The sequence below is a fragment of the Columba livia genome, chromosome 1, assembly GCF_036013475.1.
Source record: "Columba livia isolate bColLiv1 breed racing homer chromosome 1, bColLiv1.pat.W.v2, whole genome shotgun sequence".
In the NCBI taxonomy this organism is placed as follows: Eukaryota; Metazoa; Chordata; class Aves; order Columbiformes; family Columbidae; genus Columba; species Columba livia.
This window is the reverse complement of record NC_088602.1, coordinates 36,705,505-36,729,556: the sequence shown is the minus strand read 5'-3', so window position 1 is coordinate 36,729,556 and position 24,052 is coordinate 36,705,505. Positions and strand designations below refer to the sequence as shown.

Sequence of the window (24,052 nt, the reverse complement as noted above, 5' to 3'; positions counted from 1 at the left end):
TATGATTACACTTAACTGTTACATCATTATTTAACTTCTTTTTTCCTTAATATTTTTTTTTTGTTTGTTTTTCTGGTTTGATTTAATGTATGTTCCACATTGCTTATTGTTGAACCCTTTTTAAGAATGGGTTTATGTTTAAACTAGCTATAACTCCAGTTAAGACAGAAAATAACCTCCAGATGAATTAAAATTTCGAAAATTTTTATTTATGACAGTTGAGCGGAACCACAGAAAAATAAATTTTCTCCCATATTAATTAAAACTCCCTCACATTCATATTTCTTGCTTTAACTCTGGAGAGGGCCTTTATTTTTCAGAACCTGGCCCTTACACTATCATTTGCACATCATATTTTACTGAGACTGCAAATAATATCACCCTATAAGGTTACTTGCATTTGCATATCCATGTTGTACTGTAAAGTGACATTTAGCAGCATTACTTGTTTGGCCGCCTTTTCCTCATCTTGCATAATGCATTTTTCTTACATTAGAAGCTGAGGCACTGAAAAATTTTGAAGTTTGAGTGCACCTGTGAGATGGCAGTGTGATAGACACCTGTGAAATAAATGCAGACTTATGGTGAGCGGGTTCAGGTGCAACCCCCTAAAATGGCATTTTATAATATGGCAGGCTTAAATGATAGAATGTGGAACAACCAGAGAAAAACATTACATCATGTAAAATTGTAGTACAAGTGGAAAAATGACAACTGTGCAAAGCTGCAGCTGATCCTGTTTGCCATATGGTATGTCACTCACTGTAATAACACATTCCCTCAGTAAGTGCCCTTAAATACCAGGGAGTGAACAAGGCAGTACACAGATTGCAGAAAGAATCTGTAATCATATACATTATGAACTTTGTTCTTTCAGAAATCATCCTGCCCTTACATTAATAGAATACCCTTGAAAAAGGCATGTATCTTAAAACATTCCCAGGGCTAGATAATTTAAAATCTACTTGTGCAAATGGTTAAAATCAAGGCTTCCTCAGTCAATGAAAAAAACCAAACCAAACCAAACCAAAACAAAAGCCACCTGTGAATAAATAACTGCTATAATTTTTCTTCCCCTTCCCTTTCAGTATACTGTGAATGTCACACAAATACAGGGTTTGTATATTTACATGTTTTTTTCAGTGTATTCTCTTCTAAGTGATTCTGATGAGAAACCAGCCAGCTCAAGTTGTTTGAAGGATGATAATTTGCTCTTTATCACAGATGTATGATAAACTGTTTAACTGTTCATCACTCCTCACAATACAAAATCTAGAGAGCACTCAACAAAAGTTTCATGCAGCAGTTCTGAAATAAACAAGGGAAGTGCTTTATTGTATCACGCCTGTAATTAAATTGTGGAACTCATTGCCACAAGATGATGCAGAAGCCAAAAGTTTAATTAGATTCTTGAAAGGACTGAGGATGGGCCCATCCTCTCTATTGAACACAGAAGTCTGGAGCCTTCATCTCAGGAAGTTCCTCAGACTCGTAGTGCTGCAAGAACATACCAAGATAGAGGATCACTTCAGACGTTGCTGTTCCCTATACTCATGTCTGCTGAAGGAATGATGCTGGGGGAGATGAATCCTTACCTTGATTTGATCTACTGTTTTATGAAGGTATTTACTTGGGAAGAATTCAGGTCCACTACTGAGTTACTCAGTTATTTCCTGGGTCTTTCACTGAATACTGAAATATGGAAAAACAAGAAAATAAAACCCCTTTAGAACCTTTTTTTTTTTTTTTTTTTCCTTTCTGAAAAACTACAAAAGCAAACTGAGTGAAAGGCAAAAAGAAATAATTATGTTTTTTATTCTTAGAATGAGTGAGTTTTTAGAGATAAGTGAGTAAGTTTCTATTCTGACACACAACGAGGGACAAATTAAGTCCTTTATTCATCATATGAATAAAAGACTGTTTTGGCATTATTTTCTCATTTTAATATCTTCTTCATGTATCCTGCAGTTCATTTGTGTACTAGAACCATCCTTGTCCTATAGAATTGTGAACACATGACAGGAAGTTGTTGGTTCATTTTTTTTTTCTGCTTTCAGTTTCTTAAGATCTTCTTCCCAGGCAGAAAAGTACTTTTCAATTAGTTACTTTGTGAAAAATCAACCCTTCTTCTGATTTCGCTGGCAGTGTTTCTGGCTGTACACTGCTACTTAAGCAAATATTTGAACGGTTTATCTACAAAATTTGAACGGTTTATCTATAAAATTCTTCAGCACCTCTGTGATATAGCTAGTGTGGCAAATGAGTTACACTAAGATCTCAGTGTAGGAGATTTGGTAGCACTTGTTATTTTTTTCCAACAACTTTGACCTTATACACATGAGTCAGGACATTGTTTTTTTTTCTACTGACTGGCGGATCTAATTCTTCATAAGACTTCTCTTAGTCACTAAATGTCCTAATTCTACTTCTCACACTTTTCATGTCCCTGCTTACCATGGGCTTATGAGAACATTTCTCATTTCAGCTTTCTCCCACAGCTTTTGTGACCCTGAGAGTTTTCTCCGATCAGTTTGCAGGTTTATATTTTTCTACAAACTATTTTCTCTGACATGACAGCTCTCTTCTGCCAAAATATCTGTCATCACTAGTAGTGCAAAATGTTGGAGAATGCCCTCCTTATTTTTCCTGTTGCTCTTTTTCACGTTTACTACAGTATCATTGGTTGCTTCTCTCTGTTCTTTCTCAGTAATGCACTGACTGAACCAGAGCAACTGACCTGATGGTTTCATCATCTGGGATTGCAGACCTGCCTTTTCAGTCATGGTACTTGGTATCTGGGGATCACGGCCAATATCAGTCCTTGGCAGAGTTTTTACATTTCAGGGTACTATCTCGTCTGTGTAATTTGCTGATAGTTTGTCAGGAGCTGACAAGAGTAAGCTTCAAATGCATTTTCTTCAGCTGTAATATTGGAAGAAAATGTTAGTCAGAGCAAGCAGATTATCTAAACAGAGCTTGATGAGTCTGTGTCCCTGCTCATTGATCTTTCTTAATCCATGTTTGCTTAATTCATTCTAATCCATGACCTTTGCTCCCACTTCAGCTTTGTGGTGCCCCACATTCAGCAGTGCACCATGCCTCCACGGAGTGTCAGTGCATGAGGACTCCATGATAATATCAACCTTGGCCTGTGTCAAAGAGAGGACACCTGGATGGCAGTCAGTTTAACTGGCATTTCTTCATGGAAGATTAAAACAATAACAGCTGTAAAAGGAGTATATCACATTAAGGTTAGAGTTCTGTCCCTATATAGGGGTACCAATGCTTTCTTGTTTTTTAAATATTATATTTGAAGTGACAAATTAAATAGCAATTGAATGGTAGAACACAGATAATGTGTAAGTGATCGCATTTTAGTGTCTTATAAGGGTTTTGTGATAGCAATGTAAACACAAATGAGAAATTCAACTCCTAGGTTGTAATGGATAAATTTGCGAAATGTGTAGTGAAAGCTGGATATTTTTATGTCTTTATTATTATTATTTTTTTAATTATTATTTTTATTTGATAGACATGCTTTGTACCATTTAACATAGATCTGGGATACATCCCTTGGAATCTTATTTACAAATGTTATACTCTCCTGCCCATCTTCATTTGCACAGTGTATCACATACAAAGTGACAGTGTGGCTTTGAGCGTCCTCAATGTACTTTAAACAGGTATTTACATACATATCTTTAAGCACAATGAACTTGGAAAGAGACTGGGCCAACATAAATTGAAATGGAGAACTAGAAGAAATACAGGTAGAACTGGAACTAAGGAACAGCAGAAGTAGATAAAAATGTTAGACAAAACTGTTCTGAAAAGTTACGTGTAATCACTCTGCAAGCCTTGGGGTAGTTCCACAGAAACTAGAACACATAGTACTTCATGTAGCAAAAAGAAAATGACACTTGCCAGAGTTTGATTTTGACAGAATTATTTGAGTAATATTTATAATATGATCAAACAACTTCCTCATTATTTTAGGCAGTAAGAGATTTTCCAGAAAGCTCTGTCTGCTAGTTCTTACTATACTTTCATAAATGGAGAAGAGTATAAGAAATACCCTTGCATTTAGTTTTTAACCTTTTTATCTAGGTTCTTGGGTGGTCTGCACTTCATGGGTGTCTGAGTGTTTTATTAAGTGTGAATTCCTTGACTTTTCCAAGGAAGCATAACTGTTTGTTGAAAAGAGAGAAAACGTAGAAAAGTGATGCATAAAGAAACTGAAAGCAAGATCTTTAAAAGCATTCAGGAATCTAGAAGACAAACTGGGCAGAACTGACATGTTTCAGTCTCAGAAAATGGCAGGATGGCTGGCACTGGAATTTTCTCCATTTCAGATGAGTTATTTGTTTAATTTAATATCCTGTTACTACACATGCCAACAAGATTCACCATCTTGCTTATGTGGAATGTCTAGCATATCCTTTCTGCCCAAGATTTATGACTAACATTAGTCTGGCACAGATCACAGAAGTCACAGATGTAGATCCTTTTGTATTGTATCACAAAATCACAGAATCACAGAATCGACTGGGTTGGAAAAGACCTCAGAGATCATCGAGTCCAACCCTTGGTCCAACTCTAGTCCGTTTACTAGATCATGGCACTAAGTGCCATGTCCAGTCTCAATTTAAAAACCTCCAGGGACGGTGAGTCCACTACCTCCCTGGGCAGGCCATTCCAATGCCTGACCACTCTTTCTGTAAAGAATTTCTTTTGAATATTCAGCCTAAATTTCCCCTGGCAGAGTTTAAGCCCATGCCACCTTGTCCTATTGCTAACTGCCTGGGAGAAGAGACCAATCCCCACCTGGCTGTAACTTCCCTTCAGGTAGTTATAGAGAGTGATGAGGTCACCTCTAAGACTCCTCTTCTCTAGACTAAACAACCCCAGCTCCCTCAGTCTCTCCTCATAGGTCTTATGTTCAAGTCCCTTCACCAGTCGTGTTGCTCTTCTCTAGACCTGCTCCAGCACTTCAATGTCTTTCCTGAACTGAGGGGCCCAGAACTGAACACAATACTCCAGGTGTGGCCTCACCAATGCAGAGTACAGGGGAAGGATCACTTCCCTTGTCCTGCTGACCACACTATTTTTGATACAGGATAGGATACCATTGGCCTTCTTGGCCACCTGGGCACACTGTTGGCTCATGTTGAGCTTCCTGTCAATTAGTACCCCCAGGTCCCTTTCTGTCTGACTGCTCTCCAGCCACTCTGTGCCCAGCCTGTAGCGCTGCAGGGTGTTGTTGTGGCCAAAGTGTGCAGGACCCGGCACTTGGCCTTGTTGAACTTCATCCCATTGGCATCAGCCCATTTTTCCGGTCTATCCAGATCACTTTGCAGAGCCCTCCTGCCTTCCAACTTAGAGGTTTTATTAATGGTTCTCCCTGCATCTCTGAGTATTGAAAATTCTATTATTTCATGGTCTCTATGCCCCAGGCAGCCTCCAACCACTACATCTCCCACCAGCCCTTCTCTGTTTGTAAACAGTAGGTTTAGTGGGGTCTTGCCCCTGGCAGGCTCATTTACCAGCTGATGAAGGAAATTGTCCTCTATACACTCTAGGAACTTCCTAGACTGCCTCTTCTGTGCAGTATTGAGCTCCCAGCAGATATCCGGCAGGTTAAAGTCACCCACAAGAACAAGGGCCGTCGATTTTGAGACATCTGCCAGCTGCTTGTAGAATAATTCATCTCCTTCATCGTCCTGGTTGGGCGGTCTATAACAGACACCACGAGGATGTCAGCCTTGTTGGACTTCCCCCTGATTCTGGTCCACAGGCACTCAACCTTGTCACTGCTGACCTCAAGTTTAACAGAGTCGAGTGACTCTCTAATATATAAAGCCACCCCTCCACCTCTCCTGCCCTGCTTATCTTTTCTGAAGAGCTTGTAGCCACACATAGCAGCACTCCAGTCATATGAGTCATCCCACCATGTTTCTGTGATGACAACTATGTCATAGCTTTCCTGCTGCACGATGGCTTCCAGCTCCTCTTGTTTGTTGCCCATACTGCGTGCATTAGTGTACATGCACTTCAAGTGGGCTGCTGATTTCCCTCTTAATTCGGGTTTTCCATCCTTAGGCTGATCTTTGGAGAGCCCAGTTTCAATCCCTTCCCCCTTCAAACCTAGTTTAAAGCCTTCCTGATCAGCCCTGCCAACTTATGGGCTATGGTCCTCTTGCTCTCCCCAGAAGGATGAAGCCCATCTGATTTGAGGAGACTGGGTACCACGGAGTTTGCCCCATGGTCAAAAAACCCAAAATTCTGACCGTGACACCAATCCTTAAGCCACCTGTTGATGAGATGGGCTTTTCTACTCCTCTCTTTATTTAGCTCCTCATCCATCCCAGATAGCACAGGAACTGAGGCAAATATCACTTGTGCTCCCATCCCATAAACTGACCGACCCAGTGCTTTAAAGTCTTTTTTAATTATCTTGGTACTTCTTCTGTTGATGTCCTCGCTGCCAGCTTGGACTATTAACGGGGAATAGTAGTCTGAGGGCTGAATCAGCTCCAGAAGTCTTCTATTAATGTCCCTCACCCTGGCCCCAGGAAGGCAGCAGACCTCCCTGTGGGATGGGTCTGGGCGACATATAGGGCCCTCTGTTCCCCTCAAAAGGGAGTCGCCAACTACTACCACTCTTCTTTTTTTTTTTTCTTCTTACAGCTGCACTTGTAATTCTTTTTATAGATGAGGTCTATCCAGAGGGCTCTCCAGGTGGAACTTCTTGGCTGTCCTCTGCCTGATTTTCAGGGTCCAGGGCCTCATATTTATTTGTTAAGGGCACCAAGGGTGGTGATGGGGTTCGAGAGAGGGTTCTTTTACCTCTCCGATCAGGGACCTGTTTCCATTCCCCCTCATCAATTAGATCTGCTCTATCTGCCTTATGGCAGGAGGGACAAGGCTTTGCCGTCTCCTGTTGCACACCCTTAGGAGTCAAAAGAGCCTGACCCCACCAGTCAATTTCTTCTTCACTCTCCCTAATGCTCCTTAGTCTCTCCACCTCTTCCTTAAGCTCCTCCACTAGGCACAGTAAGTCATTGACCTGGTCACATCATACACAGGTGCCTCCCATACCATTCTCTGGTACTAATGCCAGGCACAGACACTCTGTGCAGCCAGAAGCCTGGGTGGCTGCATCCTTCTTGGCAGGTAGTGTCTGTGTAGACACACTCTTTGTATTAATGGCAGCAACAACTTTCCTTTTTCTAGAAACCATTACTACCCTTAGTTAAATTGGGGACAAGAAAACAAAATGAAACCCTGGGCAAACTCGCCTACAAGAGCTAGTTGTGTCCAGTCTACTTGCCCTGCCACACCCCAGTCTGTGTCACCAGCAACAAGTGAGAGGTCTAACAGGGAGGAGTGACAGAACCTCTGAACCCTACTGCACGAGCAGCCCCAGTCGCTGCTGCAGCACCGTGTGGGTAGTGATCACCCGCCTCACAAGCACGCTCACCTCCCAGCACCTGGTGGGCTCCCGGAGGCTTTTTCAAAGCAAGGGGGAGGGGTGTGACCCCTGTCACCGTGGTAACGGCCGCGCCACGTCAGCCGGTTCCGCAAGGGCTGCCAGGGACTCCCGGGTAGCTGAATCGAAAACGTGACCAGAAACCCCTCTCTTTACCGTCTCTTACCTCTGTAGCTTCGAGATTTCGCTCCCGGCTTCGGCCGAGCTGGCTTCAGTCAGCTGATTCGAGGAACTGGTGGTTTATCCTAATGGTTTAATCATTTTTCCAAGAAACAGTTCCTCTGCCATGTTAGCCTAGAAGACCCCTAACCCTGTCTCTTGGAGCAGGTGAAGCTAAGGGATGAATGTGGAGCATCTTGTGTGTTTTATACTCAATAATAGAAGCACCACAGGACCAGAGAAAAAGAAAAGGAGGAGAAACCTGGGCATGCATCCTTATTTCTATCATTTTAGGCACTGTGAAGGCAAGCCTGGCTTTTAGCTTCTTTTCATGGAACTGCTTCCTCATTATATCCATTAAGATCTAATGTAAAATTCAGAAAAAAATACACGTTCGGGTTTTCAAACTACTGTTTCTCAGGTCTATGCTCTGGTATTTAAATTGCAATATCAGAGTTCCCCTTGCCTCATTTCCTTCCACTATGATTCTTGTAATCTTGAATATATATTTGCCATACCTCAGCAGCTAATGTGGTGGGTTCCCTTTCTTTTTTTGCATTCCCACATGCTCTGTAATCTGAAAGGTATATGCCTAATATGTAGGATCTGTGTTGCCTGGATGAAAGCGATCTGAACCCTCTCATCCATCTCATCTTGTGGCTGCTGCCTCACCTCTTGACTTTGGACTTGGGGCTTTTTTTTTTTTTCCTCTCTTGGTGAAACTGTCATTGCTGTGAATTGTAACTCTCATGATGTTACAATCTTTGAGAAGTAAAGACAAGCAAAAGTGAGAGTTGTAGTCCATAATCTCCTCACTTAGGTACCCAACCATCTATAAGTACCTAAAATGAAGGACTTAATCGTTAAGTTTGGAGTTGCCTTAGGTTTCTTTGTAGTTAGTACAGCAAAGGAGGCTTCTCCAGACACAATTTATGTCTCTGGAGAGGGTGAAAGAGTCTCCAGAGAGACTGTGTAGTCAACTTAGATGTTGCCAAGGTTTAAGGCAAGGAGGCAATAAACTGTGGCAAATGTTCCCTGTTACCTCCTCACCTCCCGCTACCCCTTTCCTCTAGATCGGAAAGATGATAGGGAGGATAAGGGGGAAGGAAGAGATACTTACACTTCAAGTGGGAAGGTTTCAAAGGCTTTTAATAATGTTACTAATAAATAGAGAATGTATACAAAACATGCAAAACCAGTCTTGAATGCTCAATGTGGAGTTGGCATCACTCCAGCAACAGCAGAGCTGGGTGTGTGGAGCTGGCGGCTCCAGTAGGTGCAGCTCAGGCCCCCAGAAGTCATGGGTGGGACTTCACAGCAAACCAGAAACTGGTTGCAGGGATGCATGGCCTGAGGCCTGTATATCACAGGCAGACAGACAGGGTCTTCTCTAGATGCCGGCCATGGTCGAAGAGAGCCAGACCCTCATGATCACCCTCTTATATAGGGAGTATGATGATTATGGGATGGAATACTCAGTTGATCCTCAGTTGGTCAGTTCTAGTCACCTGTTCAATCCACCCCTCCTCAAACATGCCCCTCTCACAATAGAACATGGGAAAACTTATCAGTCTTTCTTGGCTACCATAGTAATAAATGTAAACATGAACTTCTTCATCATTCCATTGGTCTTCTTATCAGCACCGAGTACAGCATCCTAGGAAAAAAATGCAGGCCACCTAGAAAAACTTAGCTGAAAGAAAAATCACTAAAAGAGAACTGGTCTTGTTTTTAACAAAATCAGGACAGATGGTTAAATCAGGTTTCTAAATCATACATAAAAATATAAAAGATATGTTTGAAGATTATTAGACATTTAAACCTAGGTGAGGTGAATTCTACATATATTTAATTTATATATATATATATATGTATTTATAGTGTATAAATTATACTAGTATTGGTAGGTCCTTATAGAAATACATGTTTTAATTTGGTTTCTTGGAACTTATTAGTATTATTTATTAAGTAATTTCTCTCTCCAGCTCAGTTTTGGTCTTAGTGTACTGACTGCCCATGGTTTATAAATGTTAGTGTGTTCCTAGGTTCTCTTCTGACTCAAACACTTCTAAATTAAATCTGAGCATCATTCAGTGGATGACACATTTCAACAAATGTTTTCTAAAGACATTACAGATGAAAGGGTTCTGTCTTCCCCTGCCCTGGTCAGTCCTTCATTATTATCACAGAATCACAGAATGTTAGGGATTGGAAGGGACCTCAAAAGATCATCTAGTCCAATCCCCCTGCCGGAGCAGGAACACCTAGATGAGGTTATACAGGAAGGCGTCCAGGCAGGTCTTGAATGCCTCCAGAGAAGGAGACTTCACAACCTCCCTGGGCAGCCTGTTCCAGTGCTCTGTCACCCTCACTGAGAAGAAGTTTCTTCTCAAATTTAAGTGGAACTTTTTGTGTTCCAGTTTGTACCTGTTATCCCTTGTCCTACCATTGGTTGTCACCGAGAAGAGCCTGGCTCTATCCTCATGACATTCACCCTTTATATATCTGTAAACATTAATGAGGTTGTCCCTCAGTCTCCTCTTCTCCAAGCTAAAGAGACACAGCTCCCTCAGCCTTTCCTCATAAGGGAGATGCTCCACTCCCTTCATCATCTTCATTGCCCTGTGCTGGACTTTCTCCAGCAGTTCCCTGTCCTTCTTGAACTGACGGGCCCACAACTGGACACAATATTCCAAATGTGGTCTCACCAGGGCAGAGTAGACGGGAAGGAGAACCTCTCTCAACCTACTAACCACCCCCCTTCTAATACACCCCAGGATGCCATTGGCCTTCCAGGCCACAAGGGCACAGTGCTGGCTCATGGTCATCCTGTTGTCCACCAGGAGCCCCAGGTCCCTTTCCCCTACACTGCTCTCTAATGGGTCATTCCCCAACTTACACTGGAACCTGGGGTTGTTCCTACTCAGATATGACTCTACACTTACCCTTGTTATATTTCATTACATTTTTCCTTGCCCAACTCTCCAGCTTGTCCAGGTCTCACTGGATGGCAGCACAGCCTTCTGGTGTGTCAGCCACTCCTCCCAGCTTGGTGTCATCAGCAAACTTGCTGATAGTACACTCTATTCCGTCATCCAAATAATTGATAAATATATTGAATAATATTGGCCCCAGTACTGACCCTTGAGGCACTCCACTAGATACAGGCCTCCAACTAGACTCCACCCCATTGACCATGACTCTCTGGCTTCTTCCCTTCAGCCAGTTTGCAGTCCACCTCACTACCCAGTCATCCAAACCGCACTCCCTCAGTTTAGCTGTAAGGATGCTGTGGAAAACTGTGTCAAATGCCTTACTCAAGTCAAGGTAGACCACGTCCACCGCTTTGCCATCATCCATCCATCTTGTTATGTCCTCTTAAAAGTCAATGAGGTTGGTCAAGCACAACTTCCTTTTGGTGAAGCCAGGTTGATTGCCCCTAACGACCCTCTTATCCCTGATACGCCTTGAGATGGCACCAAGGATAAGTCATTCCATCACTTTCCCAGGCATGGAGGTGAGGCTGACCAGTCTATAGTTACCTGGGTCTTCCTTCTTGCCCTTTTTGAAGACTGGAGTAACATTTGATTTGCTTTCCTCCAGTCCTCAGGCACCTCTCCTGTTTCCCAAGACTTGGCAAAGATCAGGCTGGGGACCTTCCTAGACTCCTCTTTGTCTTTGGTCATCCCTTCAAGATATGTGACATACGACCACATTTTCTTGCTATAAAAAAGCCTTTCAGGTAGGCTGCAAGAGAATTGTCTCGTTATTTCAGAAACTTTAATTTAAAGCCTTCTTCTCAACCCTCCCCCAATGCATACACACACCTACATACACACACACACAGATTGACAAAAATATGTTTAAATACATATTTTATATATGCACACATATATATATTTTTACAAATGGATGCTTATATAAACCATACAAAGCCCAGAGAGGATCTAAAGTCAAGAACTGCTCATGCAAATACATCTAATCTACCTTAGAGGAGAACACTTCTAAGGCTGGCTGCCAAGCATTCCTCCCTGGGGTGGATGCAGTTAGAAGAGTAGATGTAGTCTGATTTTCTACAAATTGTATTTGCAACTTCTCTGTACTAGAAAATGTTGTGTTTCATCAGGCCATTCTCTCATCCTTCTTTTTCTACTTTTTATTTCATGTACCTTTCTCACCTTGTAATTTTATTGTAAATTCTTTGGGGTAGAGCTTACATTTACTACAGGTTTTTAGAACCCCTTTCAATTAAGCAAGACCATAAAAATAATGCATGTCAGTGTCCCAAATAAACTGTAAACTAATTTAGTTAGACAAAAGACATATATTTACTGTGTATTATGCATGATTTTTTGGGGAAAATAAAATAAAAAAGTGTTTTAAAAAATACAAAGGCCAGAAAATACCTTTTTTTTTTTTTAATCCCAACAGAAAATTTATGCAATAATTCGTTGTACACAATCTAATTCATAGTTATTTCCTTTAAATGAATACCCTTGAAGCTGAGGAAACCCAGCTTTATAATGGATTTCTTTTGAGCACACTGAAGACACAACTTAAACTTTTGCGTTCTGAGAGAGAAAACAAATGAAAATAAATAATGAAATTTGCAACAAAGCTAAAAATATGAGATACCTATTTTGCCTGCATATCCTTTAGAAAGTATTAGCTAATTATACTTAACATGGAATGAAAAAATAATTCCCACTGTTTTGACAAGCAACAAATTGCACATTAGCACCTTGTAAATAATATTATTAAAAACAGTTGTCCTTGTCTGCAGTTTCTTCTTTATAAGAATAAAATTAATTTGAGTCCCATCATTCACAAGATGTGCATTATAATATCAAAGCAGCAGTTTTAAGACACTGGGAACTGAAAATCCTATACACTCTGCACAGAGGGAGAAATTTGATGCTGTAATAAGAAGATAAAAGGAAAGGTATGTGAAGTCTATGATAGCAGCATGATTCCTTGTGGTAATCAGATTTTCAGTCATGATTAATTTGAGTCAGTCATTCTACTAATAATATTATCTTGACTATAATCTAAGCATAATATTGGTTTCCATTGAGAGATGTAAATTGAAGATTGTTAAGCATTTTTATTTTTTTTATATTAGTTGACTAATTAAACTGATTTGCTTACTTTAAAAAAAAAAGAAATTCCGTGCAGAGATGAATTTTAATACTTTGCATTTAAACACATCATCTTTCATCTAAAGATCCAAAGGTGCTTCACAGTACAAATATTAATTTGTACCTCACAAACGATCTCACAGCAGTCCAATGAGGTATATTACTAGCTGTTATTTTTTTAAGGCTTTTTTTAAAGAAAAATGTTCACATCCTTCAGCAGGATATAATAACAAGAACATCTAAATGTTTGCAGAGTCCTTTTCAAGGCAAGGGACTGTTCTTGCTGGTAGTGCAAAGATTTGATCCATGCCATAACCCTGCTGAAAGTTAATAACTCTCATTAAAAGTATGAAGGCTTTTTTTCCATTGCCTTCAAAGGGGCCAGGGTTTCACTTAATAATGCATAATGATAGCAGTGTCAGAGACAGATATAGAAAGGGAACAGTCAAAATCATCAGATATTCTATAAATCAGTGAGAAGCAGAATGTACTTGTATAGAAGTTTGGAAATTTTATGTGTGGAAGAGTACAGTTTCCTTCAAACATAAGGCCAAACCAAATGTTGTATCAGTTTTGCTCCTTAAAGCTAAGATGCAATGGAGCAGTAAGAGTCTACTCTCACAGGCATGCTGCAGTAGAGATCCCTGTTGATTACTTCTTGTCATTGTAACCACACTTCAGAAGTGATGAACGAAGTCAAATGAGTCATGACAAGTGTGACTACAGGAAGTTAACATACTGCTACCATGCATGATATTCAGTTTCCCTCTCATGTTCAGGCTCTTAAAAAAGTACGTTGTATTAATCAGGTCTATGCACAGAAACAGAGGACTTTAAAAAATGACTAAAAAAAGAAGCATGCCTACATGAAACAATGTCCTTAGATGTAGTGCTCACCTTAGGGTATTGCTTAAGGCTCTTTCACTGAAATAAGAGATAAGGCGCTTTGTGACTCAAAGGGCTGAGTCAATTATGTTAAAAACAAACAAACAAACAAACAAAAAAACCCCAACAAACCAAAACAAAACAAAAAAGCAAAAACCCAGTGGAACCCTCATAAAGTGCATGTAACAGCTGCATGAAATGGCAATATGCTATTATTACGAGGAAAATAAAATTGATCATTATAAATGAAACACATACAGGATTGTTGTAAGCAGAACAATTGTTATGGATTGAGCAATCAGAAACACCCACTTGGAAATCCTTAATGAAATGCTTAACATTTTATAAATAGAATTTCCAGGGAATTTAGTGATCAATACAACTGTCTAGCCACCTTCCACCTGTCTGGAACTGCCTTCCAATAAGAGTAACAGAGGGAAACAACTTAAGTAGATTTAAAGTGGAGCTTAATACATATTTGAATGGGATCATAAAATGCAGGAAATGATTGTTAGAACAGGGGATAGGAATCAATGACCTGGGAGGCCGTTCTCTAGAAAACTTCTTTGCTTCTTTGTCTCCAGGAAACGCTGGTTCAGCACAGAAGACACATTTTAACAAAACACCCTGTTGTTTAGAAATTGTTCTAGCCAACAGTGGTACTTCAGAAATGTTTAATTTTCAAGTAATTCTAATATTAACCCTGTATTAGTGGAGTAGGAAATCCAGGCTTCTTGAGTCACTATTTGTAATCAACAGCAGAAGTGTCTAAAATCAATAGCTAACATGCAGCAGGGCCTCTCAGTGAATTAGAGGCAGAGTGTGAAGGAGGCGGTTGCTCTTCAATGTATCTGTGCCAACTGAGATCAGATGAAATTTCAACATTTTTTCCTCTGGTAGTTACAACTAGGTTTTATATACACATGCAGGAGGAAGTCCTATTAGGAGACCAGGCATTTCTGGGTTTATATCTCTATTTGTACATACACCTGTAAGGAATATCTACTCACAGAAGGAGGAGAAGAAACCCTCAAGGTCAAGTGCAGAATCATGGGAATTCTTCCTTCTCTAGCTGGAGAGAAGGAAAAAAACAATCAATGCAAATTCTTCTTGGCTGATGTGCCACAAGTTTCTCATTATGGTAATTAGTGACGCATGAACACTGTTAGACTGCAGCATGTTATATCCCTTAATGCTTACTATTTACTGTAGTGCCCAGAGGCCCTAATAGGAACACTGAGCTGATGCAGCACAGCTGGGAGGCTGACAGGGCTGCAGTAGGAGGAAATGCCACTGGTGGTCCTACTAAGGGACCCAAGGACCTTTTGTTGCCTTCCACCTCCCATAGAGTCTGAAGCTGCTGAGATAGAGTGAGAGAGCAAAGCTGTCACCCTTGGCAGGCTCAAGGGCTCTGTGCTCATGGTGTTGCAATTGGGAATTTTAATGTCTCTGTGGTGAGTTCTTTCCTTGCACTGCCCATAATAAATAAGCACTCATGATTGAAATGGACCTTACAAAAGATGTGTATTGTGCAGAGTACTATGAAAACCAATATATGTACTTTTTCTTGTCTAAATCATAAGCATTTCCATTGTCATTCAGAAGCAGGTCAACCACATGTAAATGTGACCCTTGTAAAATTGCCAAGGTCAGAGAGACTTCCGCTGTGTAAAGGCTGATTGCCCAAGTTTAAGCTACCTGAGGGCTGCTTTAACTTACCTCAACAATTTTTCTAAAACTCAGGGTGAAGAGAATATTGTTTGATAAAACTGATTCTTTCTGCTTCCCTTATTTTCCTCTTTACCCCTTCTGAGCAGCCACCAAACTCTCTGTCCATTGCTGTTTAGTAAATATGAAAAATATTTTACCATATTCACCAAAATATTTTTCTGAAATAACTGATGTATACATCACATAGGTTAGAGAAACAACTATGGATCAAATGCTTGGCTGTGCTTGCTGAAGATTAGAAAATGGTCTAGCTCACAGTAATTGAGACCTCTCTTCTAAGTTCTTGCTTGGTAGTCCAATGTGTTAGAAGTTAATTTTTACCTATTCACCTAGTCTCTCCTTAAGTGAAGCAGACAGAAGGCATTGTCAGAGGTTTATCTCCTTCTGTGATAGATATTTAAGAAGTTTCCTATAAACTACTCTCATTAGGTTCCTTTTTAGAATCATGGACCTAGGCTCAGTAGGTTGCTGTATCTAATGTGAAATCGTGTAGGTTAGATTAAATTAATTGCACAATATAAAGAGGTGGAATGTGATTTACATGTTTTACTCAATAGGGGATTACAAATAAAAAGCTGGGATTTAAAGGAAAGTGTTACTTAGATGCTGTCATCCACAAGCAGATGGTTGGCATTTTAATGTAAAGAAATAGTAGCCAAAAATATTGGTGTGTAGCCTGTGCAAATACTGTTTCAATGTGTAGATGTAATGAGTCAGTAACAAGAAACGATGTATCTGATAAAATGGCAAGTTTAATATGTGAAATAAGGCAGAACAAGAATTTCTGTATGCATAAAATATTCTATTTCTACAATTATACACTGCTAAAATGATGGAATAAATGTTATCAGTATGTTAGTCATACAGCTACTGTTGCTGCAATTGTAAGCTAATAAAACAATCAAAACAAAAAAACATAACCGAAAACCCACCAAATAACTGCTAGTAGGTAGTTTTAATTAACACTTTCTGTAATTTAGACTTCTATTTAAAATGTACTAGTTTATAATCATGTGCTTGTATGCTTTCTCAATTCAGAACTGACCATTCAAACCCAGAAAGTTCTCCTTGAAATCTGCATTCCACCTGGTAAACTTATCTGAACATATTTAATGAAGAAAAATGTTCAATTGTAAATGTACACCGTGAAACTGGCTACTTCGTCTATGTTGTATAATACTTTAAAAATGCGCATTAAGAGATTTACCTAATTAGTATGAATGATTAATTAAAAAAAAAACAAAAACAAACTATCAACAAACACCTTAGATGCACAGAAACTGGAGATCATATAGCCTAACCTAGCTGTCATGCAATCTATAAATACAGAAGCAACTACCCACATCTGTTCTCCTATTTTCTTTTTTCGATTTAAGAGGGAAATTGACCTTACAATCTTCAATGTGACTTCAGGTCATTGTTATTGGTGATGAGAAAATGCTGTGTTCTTCTTTTGACTGAGTCTGGCAAACCTCCCAGATATTTTACAATCACAGTATAAATGCTCTGAAATGCTGTACAATATTTTATTTTTTCAGGTTTAGACACTTATTGTAGTAGCCTATACATCTGGCAGATAAAAATCTTTTTTGTTTTTTTTTTTTTTTTTTTGCAGGAAGTCTGTATGCTTTTTATCAGTTAAAATGGTATTTCTCCTTTGAAACCCTGAGTTCTAAAAAAAACTTGGCTAAAATAAGTTACTAGGCCTCTCTTTTAGGCAAAGTGCTTAGTAATTTTCATTAAGGGAGGATGAGTAAGGAAAGAGTATCAATGATTTTCTAGTCTCAGGAAGAACAAATATTTGTGTGGAAAGTTAGAGTAGGGTTGAGGCTCGTTCTCAAGATAACATGGATCCACAAACACAGAAGTATGGAATTTTCCACTCTCTACTTGAAGAAAAGAGCAAATGCAGCTTTTTGCAGCATAATTCACATTAACTACAGTATTATTCATGCATAGCCCTGTTTAAACTTTTTGATGTTTAAGTTAAAAAATCAAGGATTTAAGTACCCCAATAAAACAATTTTATCACAGTTTAACAGCATCCAAAGGATCTCCACAGGAAATCATTTGACTTCTTATCTTCTATCTGCAGGAATTTGGGACCCATGCAGTAAGTCTTCATGTTTAATATAACAACTAGAAGCCTGTAAAAACTGAAATAAAAATTGATGCATGTTTTTATAATCTTATGAGATACAAGGATGCTGATCCTGAGGGTTGCATTCTTGTTTCCACATTTTGAAACTTTTCTGTTTTCCATGGTATTAAGAGAGAAAGATATTCCTCCTCTAAGAGCTGGTTAAGGTAACACACATAATTTTGGATCTGGGACTGGTATTGACGTTTCTACTTATTCACAAACATTAGGAAAGAGAATCATGCTTAAAAACTTTCTTGGTTAAAATGAATTTTTAACAATACTGAAAGAAGACAAAAAACCCTTGTAGAAGAAAGGTACTTTTTCCATTGAAATGGATTGTTGTTCCATTGGCAATTTTGATAATTTTAAGCAAAATTATGAAAATAAATATGGACTCTATCAACAAAGATCAGAAATTTAACAATACAGAAGCAAAACTTGACTGTTTTTTTAAGCAAATATGTAATTAAAAATGATCTTTTTTTAAAGGTGGCAATTTCTTTAGAAAACAACATCATCTACCTCATATGTCACAACATTCCTGCACTTGTCCCTCTAGAAAGAGGGCAGCAGAGTAAGACACACTGCATATGTTGAGGAAGGTACATTAATTTGCCATAGGCAACTTCTTATGGACATTCTTTTATACAGCCTCCTTGGAGAAAGGCTGGGTAAACAGGCATTGGAGCATGATTTTAAGTCTAGCAAATTCAGTTCTGTTAAACTGTAGGGGCAGGAAGATCTATGACTCTTTGCTGAGAAAAAAACAAAACAAAACAAAACAACAAACCTGCAAAGAATCATTGCAACTAGTTATGTCCCTTTATAAAATGGGTTTACCTCCCGTCTAAAATATGGAGTTAATATAGGGAAACAGAAGAGTCTGTGGTGTCATCCAGGAGCTTAATCATATGTGAGTAGTGGGGGTGGGAGAAAGAATATTTATTACTCAGTTATTTACCAGGCAAGGTTTATTACAATTGTAAAATATAGTACTAATGTTGGTAGTATAGACAGCCCTTTAAAATTTAAAACATCTTAAAACTCTAGAATAAGAGTTTGTTTTGCAAAATGAATAGATCACTGAATATGCACTGCACAGTACCTTTATTACTTTTCCCACTATTTGCTGTTATTTAATAAACTCTGCTATTAATAAGCAGAGATAACATCTGACTTAAGCTTACAAAAGACAGGAAATTCAGAGTTCAGACTTTTCACTTCATCTTTAACTTGAACCTTCTTATCTTGATATTGCAGAGGCCTGAGAGCCTTGAGCAAGTGTCCTTTAACTTATACCACAGTATAAGTTGAACAAAACATACAAGCATAGAACCCTGCAACAAGGCATTGCCATTGTTAGTAACAGGTCATAAACTTTGTACTGAGTTTGCATGGCCTCAGGACCAAGGTTTGTCATACCTGCTCTGCATTAACTTGTCTTGTCCTACCTGCAGCTTTACTTCGCTTGGTTTAGCTGTCAGAGAAAATTCTCTAATTGACGAGTGTCTACAGTTGTTTTATTTTTGTTCTCTTTTTATGGTGAAACCATGGTTTTATACAGAGAGCAGAAAAAAGCAGTTGTTCCACGCAAAAGAAAAAAATGTTATGTTAAGGTAATGATGTAAGGTAGAGAAATACAGTCCTGGTACAATAGTAGAGGGTTTGGGAAGTGGGGGCTCAGGATGTGGTGTAGAGATGGGCAGGAAGTGATAAGGGATAGGTGACAGGATGGTACTTTAGACCCCATGGTTATAAACAATTTGCCTATGGTCGGTTATAAACTACAGCTTACCACGGTCAGGCAAAACTCATTTTAGGAATAAAAAACAGAACAAAGAAGCAATATCTACCTACATGTAAAGAGTACTACATATGGTACATTTGGATGTAAAGTAGAGTTGCAGACAAGCAAAAAAACTAGCAGAGGTGTAAAAGCAAGCTAGCAAACATAAAAATGACCCTAAGTGAACCCTAGAGTGAAGAGGAGGAAACGATCAACATTAACATCATATTCCAGTGAAGGACTCCAGATGCTGACAAATCACCATAACAACACCCCCAGGCATCCTCCAAAAAATAAAACACTGATCCTAAGATCCCAAGAAGCAAGGCAGGGTGAGCATAACACCAGAAAAAGGGACAGAAACAAAGTTTTTTCTACTACAATTAAATCTGGACTTATTAAGGATTAGACTGTTAATATTTCAGTTATACTAATGAGTTCTTGGCTTTGTATGTGTATAAGGTGTGCCTGCTCCTTGCCCATGAAGATTTTGGGTGATTTTGGGTGTAACAGACACTCACTGTAGTGAAGGAGAAGGAGGTGAAGCAACAAGTTATAAGGTTAAGAACCAGAGCTGTTCCATATGGTCTGCATTGTGCTACTACAGTTTTGGATAGCCAATTTTAATATACCGATGCAGAAGTAAATGGCTCCGAAATGCCTTAGTTGTGAACAACTTTTTTTGTTTTATCATTCCTGCACTAAAAAGCAATGGGAAAAAAACCCTAACATAAAAGGTGTGATGATATCTCTTAACACTATTTTTCATAGTCATAGATTCATAGGCTTCAATTGTTTAGCCACAGAGAGCTGGTTGCTTGGGCAACACAGTGGATTTGAAATTCAGATTATTTGATTTTGCAGCAAATCTGTGTATTCTAGGAATAGTCATAAGTATTTTGCTGTCCATCTGTTACATTTATTTCATCTCACCTTTGTCTCTGGTAGTTTTAAAATTTTGTCTTCAGCTCATTTGCATAATAATGGACTTTTGTCGTTGTTGGTTGTTTCTTTGGTGTCTTTTTGTTTGTTTGTTTTTTGTCCAAGACTGCTCAGGAGGAGGATCACCTGTTGATTAGCTTTAGAAAGTGCATGCCAGAAGAGTACATGTCTGGTTGATTATCCTCAGGTGTTCCAGTGATACTGCTCAACATCCTCATTCAGCAACCTCACTCAGATATTTTTGACAATGACCAAAGCTTTTAAAAGTCAATATTTGAAGGCAACACTTCTATTCTTCTTACACCTGCATTGAGAAGGATCTGTTTGGCCTTGAATCCAGGACATGAGACTACTAATTCATTAATTAGGATGACAATGAACTGAGATCTGATATTAATTACAACTAAAGTATTTAATAATGAAGTATACCAGGACAAAAAAAAAAATAGATGCTTCTCTAAAATTAAAATTAGGAAAAAAAAATGCTTTTTATTTTATCAAAATCTTCTAAATCAATAAAAATGAAATAAAAATAATATTTTTATAATACAGATATTGAATAGCATTCTATAATATTTGAGACACTCTTTATTACGTAAAAGAAAAGCAAATTTAATATGTTAAAATGAACTACAATGAAGGATCCATTGTTAAGTGAATGAGACTCTTTGATTATCCATGGGTCATTAGTTCAATATGCTCTAATGGCTCCTAAAGAGCTTTTGCACACTCTGAGAGTACTTAACTAACTTAGCTTGTAATGCATCAATACAGAAGAAAAAAATATCAATATCAGCAAATCATCTTGGTAGGCCTATAGCTGATTCAGAATATTTATGTCCACTTTTCAGGTATCATGTGCATGAAATACCCATGTTTTATTAATGGCAGCAACTATTGCTTATGGTGACATGACACAATCATTGTCTGAAATTGTTATTTCTTTCCACATTATTTAAAATTTATACCACATAAAATCCAATTTGTCAATTTTCAGAAATCATATTGGCTCTTTTAATGTGCAGGTAAGGTGGATTTTAGATGGCTGTGTACAGGTAAATAGCCCAGAAAATTCTTGCTCACTAGCCCAGGGCATTTTAGGGGTCTTTGCTTTAGAGTGTCTTAGACATATTTGGGGAGAGATTACTTACACATTAACACAGCCACTACTGCAATACATGCCAATTTAATTCTACGATTTTGTGTGTTCTTCACACAAATGTGGAACATTTTATAAATCTGGAGCTTCATTCTACTTTATTAAATTTTTTTAAAATTTTTTAATCCATTCTGACCTTTACTTCTACAGTTATTGCACTATAGTACATAAAGGCTCACTGAAAAATACTTTACTGCTTTCCTCTTCCTTTTTTGTCCTTTCATGTCCTAAAAATTATTAAAAAGGATATCTTATGAAAGCACACACCTAAGTAGAGCCAAACACATATAGGCACATACCTTCAGGACATCAAAAAGACAACATTAAAACTTTTTCCAGGTAAAATAAGGTAGCAATTGCACACTGAAGAGGTAAAAATCTTTTAATAGGATCATATGATAATTGAGTTTAGAAGGTACCTCAGGAAGTAATTTATGCCAACCTCCTGCTCAAAGCAGGGTCAGCTCTGAGTTGAGACCAGGTTACTCAGGACTTTGACTAGTTGCGTGTTGAAGACCTCCAAGGATGGATACATGGCTTCTCTGGACACTTTGTTTCCCCACTTGACTGTTTCCATCACAAAAATATTTTCCTGCCATCCTGCCTTAACTTCTGTTGTTTCAATTTAAGCCCAGTCTCTCTTGTCCTCTCACCTTGCACAGCTGTGAAGAGCCCAGCTCCATTCTCTTCATTAACTGCCTCATAGGTAAGAAAAGGCTGCTGTTAGTTCTCCCCAAAGTCATTGTGTCTTCAGGCTGAACAAGCACAGTTCCCTCAGCCTATATATCTTTGACACTATTAAACAAATTTTGAAAATTTAAAAAATATTTGGTAAAACTTATTTTTAAAATCATTGGATTAACATTGAACAGACTTAGATTCAACAAATGATTTATGATCTTACCTGTTGTGAAAGCTTTTGCCATCTAATGTTAGCAGTCAGAAGTTAAAAGCATAAATATTTTGTTGGATCTGGGCCTTGGTATTTTACTTGCTTGTTCTTACTTTACCCTTAGTCATGCATCTACTCAAATTATAGTTACTCTTATTTTATATGTTATTTACAAAATCTTTTTCCAAGAATATGTCCTTTTTATTCAAACTAAGTATTGTATCCACTCCTTAAAATGTGTGTAGCCTCAATCAGCAATACACAATTTGCCCTCGGTATAATATACACCCAAAAAATTATTTATAAATTCCTTATTATGTCTCTTCTCTCCAAGGTCAGTCAACTTCTTCCTGTCCTTCAGCAATTCATCAGTTCCTTGTTCATTTCTCAAAGGAACTATCATTTCTATAGTCTTTTATCATTAACACTTTTTCAATTCCATTGTTTCTTTCCCCTATTGCAATTTCAGTCAAATGTATCAATCATCTAGTTGTTAGTACTTCTGGTTTTTATCTGTCCAGCCACCACGGTAAGATCTAGTTGGTTTCTCAAACCTGGATTCTTGTTCAACTTTCTCTAGGATGGCTTATCAGAAGCCAGAAAGAATAAATGGCCTACATTAAGCCTTCTGCTATGGACATCTGTCTTCACAGTCATGGCACTTCAAGAAATACACTTCACCTCCTTCTTATTTCCTGCTGGAGAAAGGGAACTTAATGCCTCCACTTATTAAGCAACCAGGAAAAATGGACTATCTGCAATTGCAGTGCAGAATTGTTGCCAGTGGGACTCTACCTTCTCTTTCCTTAGTGTCAGCTCTCCTCAGAGCAACGTGAAAACTAGGTTTTACGCCAAGGCAGAGTAATAAGGTGTTACCCCTAACAAAGAACACAGTTTAATTCACAAGCTATCTTTCCAGCTTTTTCATTCATTTTTTTCCAGTACATTTTTAATTTTATTTCAAACTGCTTAATTAAAAGTGCATGCTTTAGTCACTCTGACCTGTGTTTTTGTCCAGGCTTCTTAGTATGGTACAACTGATACCAGCCCAGTGTGAACTGCTGTTGGGTCTACTAAAGAGAAAGAACATAGTGTGATGATGTTTGTTTCTGCTGAGATTTAATGGCTATTTGACTTGGCAGCTGCTTTCTGAGACATGGTTCTCACAGGGGATCTCTCCATTTCAACAGCCACAGTATAGGTTTTCTCTCTGGTACTGAGTGTCAAACATCTGTTCTCCTCTTATCTTACCCTTCCAGTTTTTCCTGTCTGTGGCTCAGCTTGCTGCAGGCCAGGAGTCTGTTATTCCCCCTTCAGGTTTGTGACAGCAGCTCTTTCTTCCTCAGGCCCACTGAGATCAGGAATCTGTGTATATTTCAAGAAACATGGGGAACTACAGTGATCTGCCCTTTCTGTCTTCGCCACTACTACATTCCTCACTACAATGGTCCTTCAAATGCCAGGAGTGATCCTGAAAGTGGGATAAGTCAGGGATAAGTCAGTTCCAGCAGTGGTGCAATGCTTATCTTTGCACTCACACCTTCCTGTGGCTGCATTTTCACTCTTGTCCTATTCCCTGTTTCCAAACATACTGTATTGCCCTACTACAACTTGGCCTTCCTCCCCTATATAACTTATTAAAATGGAGCCCAGGACAATTATTTGTGTGTTTAGTTTTTAATTTTTGCTAGTTCAACACAGAATTTAATATAAAAGGTGTGCTAACTT

The 24,052-nt window shown here is 38.7% G+C and overlaps 2 long non-coding RNA genes across 9 annotated transcripts in view; one reads left to right on the top strand and one right to left on the bottom strand.

Moving 5' to 3' along the window:
* Positions 1 to 24,052, top strand: part of LOC110358349 (uncharacterized) — a 101,012-nt gene that overhangs the window by 39,462 nt on the left and 37,498 nt on the right. The gene's annotated exons all lie outside the window — the stretch shown is intronic.
* LOC110358348 (uncharacterized) lies at positions 1,329 to 7,534 on the bottom strand. The gene is made up of 4 exons (XR_002412710.2): positions 7,481 to 7,534; positions 2,738 to 2,922; positions 1,596 to 1,692; positions 1,329 to 1,497 (listed from the first exon to the last, which is right to left on the bottom strand). It is a non-coding gene; the product is annotated as an uncharacterized LOC110358348 (long non-coding RNA).